The sequence below is a fragment of the Oncorhynchus tshawytscha genome, linkage group LG26 (assembly GCF_018296145.1).
Source record: "Oncorhynchus tshawytscha isolate Ot180627B linkage group LG26, Otsh_v2.0, whole genome shotgun sequence".
NCBI classification, from domain to species: Eukaryota; Metazoa; Chordata; class Actinopteri; order Salmoniformes; family Salmonidae; genus Oncorhynchus; species Oncorhynchus tshawytscha.
The window spans coordinates 49,311,734-49,326,733 of NC_056454.1; the positions used below are offsets into that span (position 1 = coordinate 49,311,734).

The 15,000-nt window shown below is 43.3% G+C and overlaps 1 protein-coding gene across 3 annotated transcripts in view; it reads left to right on the top strand.

The window, feature by feature from the left end:
* Nucleotides 1-15,000, top strand: part of LOC112225676 (receptor-type tyrosine-protein phosphatase-like N) — an 84,186-nt gene that overhangs the window by 19,716 nt on the left and 49,470 nt on the right. The window lies entirely within an intron of this gene.

Consider the following 15,000-nt stretch of genomic DNA (forward strand, 5'->3'; position numbering starts at 1 on the left):
AATTCATATTTGGTAGCATTGCCTTTAAATAGTTTTACTTGGGTCAAACATTTCAGGTGGCCTTCCACAAGCTTCCCACAATAAGTTGGGTGAATTTTGGACCATTCCTCCTGACAGAGCTGGTGTAACTGAGTCAGGTTTGTAGGCCTCCTTGCTCGTACACGCCTTTTCAGTTCTGCGCACACATTTGCTATAGGATTGAGATCAGGGCTTTGGCGATGGCCACTCCAATATCTTGACTTTGTTGTGCTTAAACCATTTTGCCAGAACTATGGAATTATGCTTGGGGTCATTGTCCATTTGGAAGACCCATTTGTGACCAAGCTTTAACTTCTCTTGATCTCTTGAGATGTTGCTTCATAATATCCACGTAATTTTCCTGCCTCAAGATGTCATCTATTTTGTGAAGTGCACCAGTCCCTCCTGTAGCAAAGCACCCCCACAACAAGATGCTGCCATTGCTTTCCCCTCTCCTACTAAAAAATACAGTTGCAGTTGATATTATCGATTATATATTTTAAAAACAACCTGAGGATTGATTATAAAAAACGTTTGACATGTTTCTGTAGACATTACGGAAACTATTTCGAATTTGTCTGCATTGAAGATCATCAAAGGTAAACAATTAATCTGATTGCTTTTCTGATTTTTGTGACCAAGCTACTTGATGCAAGCTACTTAATGCTAAGGGTACATCATGTTTTGTCGAGCAATCGATAAACTTACACCAACGCTTGGATTGCTTTCGCTGTAAAGCATATTTTCAGAATCTGACACGACAGGTGGATTAACAAAAGGCTAAGCTGTGTTTTCCTATATTGCACTTGTGATTTCATGAATATAAATATTTGTTGTAATATTTTTGGAATGTGGCTCTATGCAATTCAGCGGTTGTTGATGACAATTATCCCGTTAACGGGATTGCAGCCATAACAAGTATACTCTTAAAGACCGAATAATATTTTACATCAATAGCAGTCAATATTAATCGTCACCTTATTTCAGTCTCATCTGAAAGTTGTAAATTCTTGGTTTGTCTTCACGAACCCTGGCTAACAAGTTGAATCAGCAATACAACATTTGGTTTAATTATTTATTTACTAAATGCCTAAATAATCACACAGAATTATATCTACACAGAATGGATCATACATTGATTAGAAATGATGTCATAAAGGAAAACGTCCTAAGCGGACGGAACAGATATGACGGCTGGTTACACAAAGAAAGGGGGTTGGGTTTTGAATGAAAGCGTGGGAAAACTGAGGAACAAAAAGATTTTGTGTCTCTATCTGGTCGTAGAATTTTATGCTTTCTAAATAACCGCCCATTTGGAAAAGGAAAATGCAATGAATATTAACTCTGAGCTGCGCTTCGATCGGTTGGTCGTAGATGGGAGGCCGTTGTCCTTTGCAGAACGTCTGGTGGTAGAACGGATACTTGGTAGTACCGTCGTCGTGTTACTCTGTCCGTCCTCTCCTAACACACCCTACAGTTGCTGCGCTAACGCAATGGCTAGGAGGTATAACTTCTTTAGTGAATAAGGGTTCAAAGTTCATACCAAGTTGCCATACTTTCAGCTCATGCTATATTCTGGCTGGTATAGTCGAAATGCATCCTTTCGGCTTGTGGATCATCATCTTCACATTGAAATTCGATGCTAATTTCGTTAGGTTCTTGTCGTTCAACCAGAGCTCACGCTGAGGTTGGCTTAGTTCTGTTGGTGACCTTGTCCTTTTTAACATAGGGACCGCAAGTCCTCACGTCATTGGAACAGGAATTAGAATTTTCGTCAACGGTTTATATAGTGGTGAAAGAAGGGCGTGTTTCATAGTTTACAACTCATGTCTGTTCACTTGGGCCTCTAGGTGAGCAGAGTGTGTTCTTATGACAAACTGTTCTAGAAGCTAAAAAATACATTTTTTTTTCATCTTTTCGCAAATAGTTTCATATTTAAACATTTAAATTGCACAACAATTCCATGTGAATCTGATAACTAGAATGTGTAGATTTTCCAAGATACAGTTTATGTCGTCCTATCATCAGTAATCAGCAATCAAGTACCAACGCATATTTTCAACTGGTTGGATTACCGAAATATGGTTCCGTTTCCCACCTTTTGATGTTTCCAGAATCTCTATGCTGACAAAGGGCGTTTCAAGAGTCAACTCTATAGAGTAGAGAGAGTGGAACGGGGGGGTGGGGGGTATTTATGGGGGTCATAAACCTCCCCCAACAGGCCAACGTCATGACATACCCGTAGTATGTACTCTGTCTATGCACTAGATAAGACCTCTTTCACTCCACCTACAATCACAAACCTCTTTCACTCCACCTACAATCACATACTTCTTTCACTTGAGGAGTTGAGTTGTAGCGGGGTGTTGCATTCCCTCCACCAAGGGGCGCACGTAACACCACTTGTGGTAAATTGAATTGATTGGACATGATTTGGAAAGGCACACAGCTGTCTATATCAAGGTCCCACAGTTGGCAGTGCCAAAGGCAGATGACCTCAGAGTAAAAACCAAGCCATGAGTTTGAAGGAATTTTCTGTAGAGCTCGGAGACATGATTGTGTTAATCTTGGTAAAGTGGTGCAGGGCACCAAAATATTTCTGCAGCATTGAAGGTTCCCAAGAACACAGTGGCCTCCCCTAACCCAGATGACGCTGGGCCAATTGTGCACCACCCTGTGGGACTCCCAGTCACGGCCGGTCGAGACACAGCCCGGGATCGAACCTGGGTCTGTTGTGTTGGCTCAAGTATTGCAATGTCTTAGAATGCTGCGCCACTCAGTAGGATATCGGGGGAGAAGGTCCTTGGTCAGGGAGGTGGCCAAGAACCCGATGGTCACTCTGACAGAGCTCCAGAGTTCCTCTGTGGAGATGGGAGAAACTTCCAGAAGGACAACCATCTCTGTAGCACTCCACCAATCAGGCCTTTATGGTAGGATTGACAAACGGAAGCCACTCCTCAGTAAAAGGCACATGAAAGCCCACTTGGAGTTTGTCAAAAGGCACCTAATGAACTCTCAGACCATGAGAAACAAGAATGTCTGGTCTGATGAAACCAAGATTGAACTCTTTGGCCTGATTGCCAAGTTTCACGTCTGGAGGAAACCTGGCACCATTCCTATGGTGAAGCATGGTGGTGGCAGCGTCATGCTGAAGGGATGTTTTTTCAGCTGCAGCATCTGGGAGACTAGTCAGGATCAAGGGAAACATGGGCGGAGCAAAGTACAGAGAGACCCTTGATGATAACTGGCTCCAGATTTTAGACTGGGGCAAAGGTTCCCCTTCCAATAGGACAACGACCCTAAGCTCACCGCCAAGATAACGCAGGAGTGGCTTTGGGACAGGTCTCTGAATGTCCTTGAGTGGCCTAGGCAGAGCCCGGACTTAAACCTGATCGAACATCTCTGGATAGACCTGAAAATAGCTGTGCAGTGACACTCCCATCTAACCATGTACCAAGCTTGTAGTGTCATACCCAAGAAGACTCAAGGCTATAATCGCTGCCAAAGGAGCTTCAACAAAGTACTGAGTAAAGGGTCTGAATACTTACGTAACTGTGCTATTTCATTTTTTTTTATCTTAATACATTTGAATGTTGAAGAGGGTGGGGCTCAAGCTGCATGGACCTGTGGAAAGAAATGTTTGTTTTTTTACAATTTTACTGCACACTTGTTGTTTATGTACATGGATTTTATAATGTCGTATGTTTTTTCCCCAAAACTGCTTTCCAAGAACCTAATGCCAAATTTAGTCAAACACTTTTTTGAAATCAACAAAGCATAAGAAGACTTTGCCTTTATTTTGGTTTGTTTGTCAATTAGGGTGTACAGGGTGAATACATGGTCTGTCATACGATCATTTGGTAAAAAGCCAATTTGACATTTGCTTAGTACATTGTTTTCACTGAGGAAATGTACAAGTCTGCTGAGGATTTTTCCAAGGTTGCTGTTGATGCATATCCCACGGTAGTTATTGGGGTCAAATTTGTCTCCACTTTTGTGAATTGGGGTGATCAGTCCTTGGTTCCAAATATTGGGGAAGATGCCAGAGCTCAGGATGATGTGAAAGAGTTTTAGTATAGCAATTGGAATTGTGGTCTATATATTTGATAATTTCATTGAGGATGCCATCAACACCACAGGTCTTTTTGGGTTAGAAGAGGTTGTATTTTATCCTGTTGTTCATTCAATGTAATTAGAGAATCCAGTGGGTTCTGGTCGTCTTTAATAGTTGATTCTAAGATTTGAATTTGATCATGTATATGTTTTTGTGATTTGTTCTTTGTTAAAGAGCCAAAAAGAATGGAGAAGTGGTTTACCCATACATCTCCATTTTAGATAGACAATTCTTCGTGTTTTCTGTTTTGTTTTCTCCAATTTTCCCAGATTAGATTATATGGATTCTTAATTTTTTTTTTAAATGTTTCACTTTTATTTAAGGCCAGTTCTTTCTTTACTTACATTGAGCTGATTTCAGACTTCCTCCGAAGTCGGCTCCTCTCCTTGTTCGTTCGGCGGTCGACGTCACCGGCTTTCTAGCCATCGCCGCTCCATTTCTCATGTAACCATTTGTTTTGTCTTGTTCCCTGCACACCTGGTTTTCATTCCCCAATCACACTGCATGTATTTATTCCTGTGGTATTTCACATAGGATGTTTAATTGTTAAACATTTATTTCTGTGACTGTTTCGCGCCTTGCACGTTTTACCTTTTGGCTGGAGGTTTTGACGCGGTGGCGTCCGTCTGTTGGTTTCTCCTGCCTAAATAAAGTCTGCGCGTGTTCACTCTCTGCTCTCCTGCACCTGACTCCTCACCAGTAGATCACAACCCTCTCCTGCACCTGACTCCTCACCAGTAGATCACAACCCTCTCCTGCACCTGACTTCTCCACCAGTAGATCACAACCCTCTCCTGCACCTGACTCCTCCACCAGTAGATCACAACCCTCTCCTGCACCTGACTCCTCCACCAGTAGATCACAACCCTCTCCTGCACCTGACTCCTCACCAGTAGATCACAACCCTCTCCTGCACCTGACTCCTCCACCAGTAGATCACAACCCTCTCCTGCACCTGACTCCTCACCAGTAGATCACAACCCTCTCCTGCACCTGACTCCTCACCAGTAGATCACAACCCTCTCCTGCACCTGACTGCTCAAAAGTAGATCACAACCCTCTCCTGCACCTGACTCCTCACCAGTAGATCACAACCCTCTCCTGCACCTGACTCCTCACCAGTAGATCACAACCCTCTCCTGCACCTGACTCCTCACCAGTAGATCACAACCCTCTCCTGCACCTGACTCCTCACCAGTAGATCACAACCCTCTCCTGCACCTGACTCCTCACCAGTAGATCACAACCCTCTCCTGCACCTGACTCCTCACCAGTAGATCACAACCTGACCTGACTCTCACCAGTAGACCACAACCTGACCTGACCTCACCAGTAGATCACAACCCTCTCCTGCACCTGACTCCTCACCAGTAGATCACAACCCTCTCCTGCACCTGACTCCTCACCAGTAGATCACAACCCTCTCCTGCACCTGACTCCTCACCAGTAGATCACAACCCTCTCCTGCACCTGACTCCTCACCAGTAGATCACAACCTGCACCTGACTCCTCACCAGTAGATCACAACCCTCTCCTGCACCTGACTCCTCACCAGTAGATCACAACCCTCTCCTGCACCTGACTCCTCACCAGTAGATCACAACCCTCTCCTGCACCTGACTCCTCACCAGTAGATCACAACCCTCTCCTGCACCTGACTCCTCACCAGTAGATCACAACCCTCTCCTGCACCTGACTCCTCACCAGTAGATCACAACCTGACTCCTCACCAGTAGATCACTGCTCCACCATAGTATTCTATAGCATTTCTTAATATTACTCAGTTCCTTATGGCTTTGGTGTCTCATGATTTGAGTATTGCTCTGTTCAAGTAGACTGTGATTTTGCTGTGATCTGATAGGGGTGTCAGTGGGCTGACTATGAACGCTCTGAGAGAATCTGGGTTGAGGTCAGTGATAAAATAGTCTACAGTACTACTGCCAAGAGATGAGCTATAGGTGTACCTACCGTAGGAGTCCCCTCGAAGCCTACTATTGACTATGTACATATGTGCGACAGAGCTGCAGGAGTTGTGACCCGTTTTTGTTGGTTATGTTGTCGTAGTTGTGTCTAGGGGGGCATATGGGGGAGGGAATGCTGTCACCTGCAGGTAGGTGTTTGTCCCCCTGTGTGCCGAGGGTGTCAGGTTATTGTCCAGTTCTGGCATTTAGTTTGCCACAGACTAGTACATGTCCCTGAGCCTGTAAATGGTTGATCTCCGCCTCCAGGATGGAGAAGCTGTCTTCATTAAAGTATGGGGATTCTATTGGGGGGATATTTATTTGATGAAGTCTCAGTTTATGCTCTTTAGGCCAAAGGCAGATGACCTCAGACCTTGTGTGTTCCAGGATGAGATAGTAAAAGTGTTGTGTTTCATAGTGTCTGATGTTTTCGCTTGGTTTACGCTCTCGCACCACCTCTCGCTCAACTCTCGCTCACCTGTATGTCTGTCTGTCTGTCTGTCTGTCTGTCTGTCTGTCTGTCTGTCTGTCTGTCTGTCTGTCTGTCTGTCTGTCTGTCTGTCTGTCTGTCTGTCTGTCTGTCTGTCTGTCTGTCTGTCTGTCTGTCTGTCTGTCTGTCTGTCTGTCTGTCTGTCTGTCTGTCTGTCTGTCTGTCTGTCTGTCTGTCCCCTCTCTCTCTCTTTCTCTCTCTCTCTCTCCCTCTCTTCTCTCTCTCTTCTCTCTATTCTCTCTCCCTCTCTCTTCACTCTCTTGCTTTCTCTCGCTTTATCGCTCTTTGGCCTAAGAGCAGGAACCCAGACTTCATTAAAGAAATTGGAAATACATGACTCATCTTCTTCCTGCTGCTCAGGCAGAAGATGAGTCACTAGCATGTTACGCTGCTTACACACTTCTCCTCACATACCTACACGCTCACTCTTCCTTTCTCCTCCCCTTCTCCTTTCTCCTCCAATCACGTTCTTTTATCTCCTCCTCCATCACCAGCCATACATTACTCATCTTCCTCCTATAGGTACATGCAATATTATCTATTCTCCTCTCTCTTTCTCTATATATCACTCACTCAATTACTCTCTCTCCCTTTTTATCTCTCTGTCCACCTTATCTCTCTGTCCACCTTATCTCTCTGCCCACCTTATCTCAATTCAATTCAATTCAATTCAAGGGCTTTATTGGCATGGGAAACATCTGTTAACATTGCCAAAGCAAGTGAGGTAGACAACATACAAAGTGAATATATATATCTAACTCTCTCTCTCTCTCTAACTCTCTCTCTCTCTCTATCTAACTCTCTCTCTAACTCTCTCTCTCTCTCTAACTCTCTTTCTCTCTCTCTAACTCTCTCTCTCTATCTAACTCTCTCTCTAACTCTCTCTATCTAACTCTCTCTCACTCTCTCTCTCACTCAATTCAATTTCAATTCAATTCAAGGGCTTTATTGGCATGGGAAACATGTGTTAACATTGCCAAAGCAAGTGAGGTAGACAACATACAAAGTGAATATATAAAGTGAAAAACAACAAAAATTAACAGTAAACATTACACATACAGAGGTTTCAAAACAGTAAAGACATTACAAATGTCATATTATATATATATACAGTGTTTTAACAATGTACAAATGGTTAAAGGACACAAGATCAAATAAATAAGCATAAATATGGGTGTATTTACAATGGTGTTTGTTCTTCACTGGTTGCCCTTTTCTCGTGGCAACAGGTCACAAATCTTGCTGCTGTGATGGCACACTGTGGAATTTCACCCAGTAGATATGGGAGTTTTTCAAAATTGGATTTGTTTTCGAATTCTTTGTGGATATGTGTAATTTGTGGGAAATATGTCTCTCTAATATGGTCATACATTGGGCAGGAGGTTAGGAAGTGCAGCTCAGTTTCCACCTCATTTTGTTGGCAGTGAGCACATAGCCTGTCTTCTCTTGAGAGCCATGTCTGCCTACGGCGGCCTTTCTCAATAGCAAGGCTATGCTCACTGAGTCTGTACATAGTCAAAGCTTTCCTTAATTTTGGGTCAGTCACAGTGGTCAGGTATTCTGCCGCTGTGTACTCTCTGTGTAGGGCCAAATAGCATTCTAGTTTGCTCTGTTTTTTTGTTAATTCTTTCCAATGTGTTAAGTAGTTATCTTTTTGTTTTCTCATGATTTGGTTGGGTCTAATTGTGCTGCTGTCCTGGGGCTCTGTAGTGTGTGTTTGTGAACAGAGCCCCAGGACCAGCTTGCTTAGGGACTCTTCTCCAGGTTCATCTCTCTGTAGGTGATGGCTTTGTTATGGAAGGTTTGTGAATCGCTTCCTTTTAGGTGGTTGTAGAATTTAACAGCTCTTTTCTGGATTTTGATAATTAGTGGGTATCGGCCTAATTCTGCTCTGCATGCATTATTTGGTGTTCTACGTTGTACACGGAGGATATTTTTGCAGAATTCTGCGTGCAGAGTCTCAATTTGGTGTTTGTCCCATTTTGTGAAGTCTTGGTTGGTGAGCGGACCCCAGACCTCACAACCATAAAGGGCAATGGGCTCTATGACTGATTCAAGTATTTTTAGCCAAATCCTAATTGGTATGTTGAAATTTATGTTTCTTTTGATGGCATAGAATGCCCTTCTTGCCTTGTCTCTCAGATCGTTCACAGCTTTGTGGAAGTTACCTGTGGTGCTGATGTTTAGGCCAAGGTATGTATAGTTTTTGTGTGCTCTAGGGCAACAGTGTGTAGATGGAATTTGTATTTGTGGTCCTGGTGACTGGACCTTTTTGGAACACCATTATTTTGGTCTTACTGAGATTTACTGTCAGGGCCCAGGTCTGACAGAATCTGTGCATAAGATCTAGGTGCTGCTGTAGGCCCTCCTTGGTTGGTGACAGAAGCACCAGATCATCAGCAAACAGCAGACATTTGACTTCGGATTCTAGCAGGGGAGGCCGGGTGCTGCAGACTCTTCTAGTGCCCGCGCCAATTCGTTGATATATATGTTGAAGAGGGTGGGACTTAAGCTGCATCCCTGTCTAACCCCACGACCCTGTGTGAAGAAATGTGTGTGTTTTTGCCAATTTTAACCGCACACTTGTTGTTTGTGTACATGGATTTTATAATGTCGTATGTTTTACCCCCAACACCTCTTTCCATCAGTTTGTATAGCAGACCCTCATGCCAGATTGAGTCGAAGGCTTTTTTGAAATCAACAAAGCATGAGAAGACTTTGCCTTTGTTTTGGTTTATTTGGTTGTCAATTAGGGTGTGCAGGGTGAATACATGGTCTGTTGTACGGTAATTTGGTAAAAAGCCAATTTGACATTTGCTCAGTACATTGTTTTCATTGAGGAAATGTACGAGTCTGCTGTTAATAATAATGCAGAGGATTTTCCCAAGGTTACTGTTGACACATATTCCACGGTAGTTATTGGGGTCAAATTTGTCTCCACTTTTGTGGATTGGGGGGATCAGTCCTTGGTTCCAAATATTGGGGAAGATGCCAGAGCTAAGTATGATGTTAAAGAGTTTTAGTATAGCCAATTGGAATTTGTTGTCTGTATATTTGATCATTTCATTGAGGATACCATCAACACCACAGGCCTTTTTGGGTTGGAGGGTTTTTATTTTGTCCTGTAACTCTTTCAATGTAATTGGAGAATCCAGTGGGTTCTGGTAGTCTTTAATAGTTGATTCTAAGATCTGTATTTGATCATGTATATGTTTTTGCTCTTTGTTCTTTGTTATAGAGCCAAAAAGATTGGAGAATTGGTTTACCCATACATCTCCATTTTGGATAGATAATTCTTTGTGTTGTTGTTTGTTTAGTGTTTTCCAATTTTCCCAGAAGTGGTTAGAGTCTATGGATTCTTCAATTGCATTGAGCTGATTTCTGACATGCTGTTCCTTCTTTTTCCGTAGTGTATTTCTGTATTGTTTTAGTGATTCACCATAGTGAAGGCGTAGACTCGTATATCTCTCTGTCTACCTTATCTCTCGCTCTCTCTCTCTCTCTCTCTCTCTCTGTCACACTCTCTTTTTCTCATGTGCGTATGTAGAAGTGAGTCAGAATGAGTTAGCAGTGCAATCACATAGCTTGTTATTACTTCCTATTTGCAGAGCTTATATATGCACACACAACACACACACACACACACAACAGGCACACATACACACACACACACCACACAACAGACACACACATACACACACACAACGCACAACACACACACACACACACACACACAACATACAACACACACACACACAACACACAACACACACAACACACAACACACACACACACAACACACAACGCACACACACAACACAACACACACACACAACACAACACACACACACACAACACACACAACACACACACACAACACACCCAACACACAAACACACACACACACACACACACAGATTTGACTGTAGAGAGCTTACCTTGCCCTGTCTTGTCTTGTCGGTCTGCATTGTCTTGCCGGTCTGCATTGTCTTCTCAGTCTGCATTGTCTTGTCGGTCTGCATTGTCTTGTCTGTCTCTCTGTCTTGTCGGTCTGCATTGTCTTGTCAGTCTGCATTGTCTTGCTGTCTTGTCTCTGCATTGTCTTGTCGGTCTGCATTGTCTTGTCTATCTCTCTGTCTTGTCGGTCTGCATTGTCTTGTCAGTCTGCATTGTCTTGCTGGTCTGCATTGTCTTGTCGGTCTGCATTGTCTTGTCTATCTCTCTGTCTTGTCGGTCTGCATTGTCTTGTCAGTCTGCATTGTCTTGTCGGTCTGTATTGTTTTGTCTGTCTCTCTGTCTTGTCTCTCTGATAGTTTCAGATAGCAGATTGGGTGGTAAATAATGGATTCTAAAGTAGTTACCTGTTGCATGATGATTCATACTGAATTATTCCGATGCTCTATAATCGTTACATACTTCAGTCTGAGACTGCCATCTTTGAAGGGTGTTGTACAAAAGTCATCAGCAGTTGGATCATCTCTAACCAATCAGAGTATCAAAGCCAAAGACAATTCTGGCTCAGGCCCAGCCCATCAGTGTTTGGGACCAAACAGAACTGTTAGAATGTGTTTGTTGGGGAAGTACTCCTATCCAGACTCAAACTAACGTCTGTTAGCGTGGCCTTTGGCCGGAAACAATGAGTCTGGGTAGCCAGGCTAATTGACCTACACATCTAGTGCTACAGACAGAAACACAAGTTAAACACTACTTATAGCTAACAGTTATAATGAATTATGAGGCAGTTATAATGCATTATGAGGCAGTTATAATGCATTATGAGGCAGTTATAATGCATTATGAGGCAGTTATAATGCATTATGAGGCAGTTATAAGGCAGTTATAATGCATTATGAGGCAGTTATAATGCATTATGAGGCAGTTATAAGGCAGTTATAATGCATTATGAGGCAGTTATAATGCATTATGAGGCAGTTATAATGCATTATGAGGCGGTTATAATGCATTATGACCTTCCTACAGTTTATGGTTATGAACCCCTTGTAATGGCTTTCACAATGATGCTGGCTATTAAAATGTATTTATATATATCCATATTAAAATGTATTTATATATATCTATATTAAAATGTATTTATATATATCTATATTAAAATGTATTTATATACAGTGCCTTGCGAAAGTATTCGGCCCCCTTGAACTTTGCGACCTTTTGCCACATTTCAGGCTTCAAACATAAAGATATAAAACTGTATTTTTTTGTGAAGAATCAACAACAAGTGGGACACAATCATGAAGTGGAACGACATTTATTGGATATTTCAAACTTTTTTAACAAATCAAAAACTGAAAAATTGGGCGTGCAAAATTATTCAGCCCCTTTACTTTCAGTGCAGCAAACTCTCTCCAGAAGTTCAGTGAGGATCTCTGAATGATCCAATGTTGACCTAAATGACTAATGATGATAAATACAATCCACCTGTGTGTAATCAAGTCTCCGTATAAATGCACCTGCACTGTGATAGTCTCAGAGGTCCGTAAAAAGCGCAGAGAGCATCACGAAGAACAAGGAACACACCAGGCAGGTCCGAGATACTGTTGTGAAGAAGTTTAAAGACGGATTTGGATACAAAAAGATTTCCCAAGCTTTAAACATCCCGAGGAGCACTGTGCAAGCGATAATATTGAAATGGAAGGAGTATCAGACCACTGCAAATCTACCAAGACCTGGCCGTCCCTCTAAACTTTCAGCTCATACAAGGAGAAGACTGATCAGAGATGCAGCCAAGAGGCCCATGATCACTCTGGATGAACTGCAGAGATCTACAGCTGAGGTGGGAGACTCTGTCCATAGGACAACAATCAGTCGTATATTGCACAAATCTGGCCTTTATGGAAGAGTGGCAAGAAGAAAGCCATTTCTTAAAGATATCCATAAAAAGTGTAGTTTAAAGTTTGCCACCAGCCACCTGGGAGACACACCAAACATGTGGAAGAAGGTGCTCTGGTCAGATGAAACCAAAATTGAACTTTTTGGCAACAATGCAAAACGTTATGTTTGGCGTAAAAGCAACACAGCTCATCACCCTGAACACACCATCCCCACTGTCAAACATGGTGGTGGCAGCATCATGGTTTGGGCCTGCTTTTCTTCAGCAGGGACAGGGAAGATGGTTAAAATTGATGGGAAGATGGATGGAGCCAAATACAGGACCATTCTGGAAGAAAACCTGATGGAGTCTGCAAAAGACCTGAGACTGGGATGGAGATTTGTCTTCCAACAAGACAATGATCCAAAACATAAAGCAAAATCTACAATGGAATGGTTCAAAAATAAACATATCCAGGTGTTAGAATGGCCAAGTCAAAGTCCAGACCTGAATCCAATCGAGAATCTGTGGAAAGAACTGAAAACTGCTGTTCACAAATGCTCTCCATCCAACCTCACTGAGCTCGAGCTGTTTTGCAAGGAGGAATGGGAAAAAATGTCAGTCTCTCGATGTGCAAAACTGATAGAGACATACCCCAAGCGACTTACAGCTGTAATCGCAGCAAAAGGTGGCGCTACAAAGTATTAACTTAAGGGGCTGAATAATTTTGCACGCCCAATTTTTCAGTTTTTGATTTGTTAAAAAAGTTTGAAATAGCCAATAAAAAGTCGTTCCACTTCATGATTGTGTCCCACTTGTTGATTCTTCACAAAAAATACAGTTTTATATCTTTATGTTTGAAGCCTGAAATGTGGCAAAAGGTCACAAAGTTCAAGGGGGCCGAATACTTTCGCAAGGCACTGTATATCTATATTAAAATGTATATATATATATATATATATATATATATATTAAAAAAATGTATTTATATATATATTAAAATGTATTGATATATATATATATATATATATATATATATATATATATATATATATATATATATATATATATATATAAAATGTATTTATATATATCCATATGATATCTATTTTGGCTTTTTTTGTCACACGCTATTTTGTCCGGTCTTGAAAAATAAGAGAATACACTGCAGTGTACATCCCTTTAACTCCCAATAATTACATTCAGCTTCTCTGTTTCATCATTTTCCTCCATTCACCATTCCACCACTCCCCCGTTCCCCCATTTCTCTGTCCTCTTCCTATAAATAGCAGTGACTCATGTCTTTGGGTGTTTTTCATGGTAGGATAAGAGGAAAGAGAGTTGTGTTCATTATGGAGGCGAGAGGGGAGAGAGGGCTGGGTTCACTATGGAGGAGAGAGGAGAGAGAGGGCTGGGTTCACTATGGAGGAGAGAGGAGAGAGAGGGCTGGGTTCACTATGGAGGAGAGAGGAGAGAGAGGGCTGGGTTCACTATGGAGGCGAGAGGAGAGAGAGGGCTGGGTTCACTATGGAGGTGAGAGGAGAGAGGGGCTGGGTTCACTTTGGAGGCGAGAGGAGAGAGAGGGCTGGGTTCACTTTGGAGGCGAGAGGAGAGAGAGGGCTGGGTTCACTATGGAGGAGAGAGAGGGCTGGGTTCACTATGGAGGAGAGAGGGAGAGAGGGCTGGGTTCACTATGGAGGAGAGATTGGGCTGGGTTCACTATGGAGGAGAGAGAGGGCTGGGATCACTCTGGAGGAGAGAGGAGGAGAGAGAGGGCTGTGTTCACTATGGAGGAGAGAGGAGAGAGGGGGCTGGGTTCACTATGGAGGAGAGAGGAGAGGGAGAGCTGGGTTCACTATGGAGGAGAGAGGAGAGAGAGGGCTGGGTTCACTATGGAGGAGAGAGGAGAGAGAGTGCTGGGTTCACTATGGAGGAGAGAGAGGGCTGGGTTCACTATGGAGGAGAGAGGGGCTGGGTTCACTAGGGAGGAGAGAGGAGAGATAGGGCTGGGTTCACTATGGAGGAGAGAGAGGTCTGGGTTAACTATGGAGGAACTGGAGGAGAGAGGAGAGAGGGGGCTGGGTTCACTATGGAGGAGAGAGAGAGAGAGAGTGCTGGGTTCACTATGGAGGAGAGAGAGGGGGCTGGGTTCACTATGGAGGAGAGAGAGGGGGCTGGGTTCACTAGGGAGGAGAGAGGAGAGATAGGGCTGGGTTCACTATGGAGGAGAGAGAGGTCTGGGTTAACTATGGAGGAACTGGAGGAGGGATCACTCTGGAGGAGAGGAGAGAGAGGGCTGTGTTCACTATGGAGGAGAGAGGAGAGAGGGGGCTGGGTTCACTATGGAGGAGAGAGGGGGCTGGGTTCACTATGGAGGAGAGAGGAGAGGGAGGGCTGGGTTCACTATGGATGAGAGAGGAGAGAGAGGGCTGGGTTCACTAGGGAGGAGAGAGGAGAGATAGTATGGGTTCACTATGGAGGAGAGAGAGGGCTGGGTTAACTATGGAGGAAATGGAGGGCTGGGATCACTATGGAGGAGAGAGGAGAGAGAGGGCTCGGTTCACTATGGAGGAGAGAGGAGAGAGAGGGC